Source organism: Schistocerca americana, chromosome 9 (genome assembly GCF_021461395.2).
Source record: "Schistocerca americana isolate TAMUIC-IGC-003095 chromosome 9, iqSchAmer2.1, whole genome shotgun sequence".
NCBI lineage: Eukaryota > Metazoa > Arthropoda > Insecta > Orthoptera > Acrididae > Schistocerca > Schistocerca americana.
In genome coordinates this window covers 182376330-182378687 of record NC_060127.1, presented here as the reverse complement: position 1 = coordinate 182378687, position 2358 = coordinate 182376330, and positions in this window count along the sequence as shown.

Here is a 2358-nt window from a genome sequence, read left to right as displayed (position 1 = left end):
GGGCAAATTCTGCGACAAAGTGTGAAACATTTTTCTAAATGTTTGCGCAGCGTACATCTGAAACGGGACAGGGGTATGAGCCCAGCATTCACCTAGTCGGGTGTGAGAAACCGCCTAAGAACCACATCCAGGCTGGCCGGCTCTCTGTGCGCCGTCGTTAATCCGCCGTGTGGATTCGAACCCGGAGTGCCACGCCTCCCCGTCCCGGTAGCGGACGCTTTACGGCGCACGACTATACAATCACACCCTCGCAGATGCTTAACATATTATTATAAAGAGCCCAAGAAATACGCTTTCATGCGCGCGCGCACACACACACACACACACACACACACACACACACATACACACAAAGAGAGAGAGAGAATAGAAGTACAGAAGTCAAGAGTCGCTAGGTTTACATCATGTTCTTTCTTTTGATTGCGAACACTTACGTAAACAAGTAGGAAAAGAGACACCAAGCGAGTACTCAGTTAGGACAGAAATCTCACACAGTTTTCATAAAAAGAAAAATCTCCAGTGATTTCTAGACCAGTAGTGGTGTTTCATAGCACCCAACTTAAGAAATTTTATAAAAAAAGGCGAGAAACACCGCTCTGGCTGCAGTAAGTATTGTATTAAAACACGACCGGTTTCACAGCAATTTAGGCGCATCCTCAGGTGATTTAAATAGAGACTGGAGAGGAAGTATTTTACAATTTTTCTGTACATTAGGTATTTACACGAATTGTGCCTACAACATTATTTTTAGTGGTCCTGAAGCCTATCCCCGTCCTTCACGTGATTGATCAATTAAAACTCGCTAGAAACGTTCGTCGAACTGATGAAGAAGGGGGTTCCATAAAACAAAATAAAGCGAGGATTTGGCGTCGAAGGAATAAAATAAGTCCTGCAAAGCGTGCGAAAATGTATATGTGCACCAATAAAAACAAACCATATTATCTGGTGGACGCTGCTGCTTATATACGTTTTCGAACGCTTTGTAGGGCTTATATTATACCCTCGGCACAAAATAGCCGTTTTATTTTGTTTTAGGGACGCCCCTCACGCTTCTAATGAGTTTTAATTCGTCACTGACGTGAAGGGCGGGGAAAGACTACAGGGAAAGGTAAAACAACGTTGTAAACACAATTTATGTAAGCAGCTAATGTACAGGACTTTTGTACCCATATACTCGTAGCAGTATTTACTAAGCCAGTGAAAAAATTGTACAACATTTCCTTTCTAATCGCTGTTTACATCACCTGAGGATGCGCCTGAGTTGGCGTGAAACCGGCCGTGGGTTCAGAAACAAACCTTCTACAGCCACACCGATGATTTTTGCCTTCTTATAAAATGTGGAGATTTGGTTATGGTTGTTCGCAGTTCTAAATAATATGTACAAACTGATAAAATATGAAAACTACAAAAGAAAAAGTTCGCGACGTGAAAATGTTTTACCAGTGATGTGTCAGTATAGCATCTAATCTGTGACCATACGATGGAAACGTAGATTTTGTCCGGAACAACGAATAACTGTAAGCAGTATTTTAGTAATTTACAAATTGTATCGTGAAACATTTTCCAATCTTTAAGTAATCCTATAAAAACAAAAGTGTATTCAATCTGGAACCGCGCGACTGCTACGGTCGCAGGTTCGAATCCTGCCTCGGGAATGGATGTGTGTGATGTCCTTAGGTTAGTTAGGTTTAAGTAGTTCTAAGTTCTAGGAGACTGAGGACAGTACACACTGAAAATGCCTTAAAGTAAAAGGCGAAACGCACCTCGAACAAATAAAATGGATTGCAGCAAGAAAAAGACGTATGAATTTGTAAAACTAGTGTTTATATACTTGCTGCGGATGAAGGTCACGCATACAAACTTGTTATGATCAGTCTGTAAACGTTCGGCTTTGGTTCAAATGGTTCAAATGGCTCTGAGCACTATGGGACTTCTGAGGTCATCAGTCCCCTAGAACTTAGAGCTATTTAAACTTAACTGACCTAAAGACACCACACACATCCATACCCGAGGCAAGATTCGAACCTGCGACCGTAGCGGTCGCGCGGGTACAGACTGTAGCGCCTAGAACCGCTCGGCCACTACGGCCGGCCTGTGACGTTCGGCTTTGCGTTACGCAAAAAGTGAGCACTACACTCCATGTATTGTGGTATTCGCTGGTGATCGGGGCTCAGTTCCAAGCGAGACTCATCACTGAAGACAATTCTGCTCCAGCCCATGAGATTCCAGGTCGAAGACGGCGGTGGGGTCTGTGGGCCGCCATACGGCTAGACAACTAGGAGTGGTGGCCTGGTATGCCATTTTTATTCAAGAGCAGGACGCCTTCTTTTGTCATCCGCGACACCCTTGCGCACGACG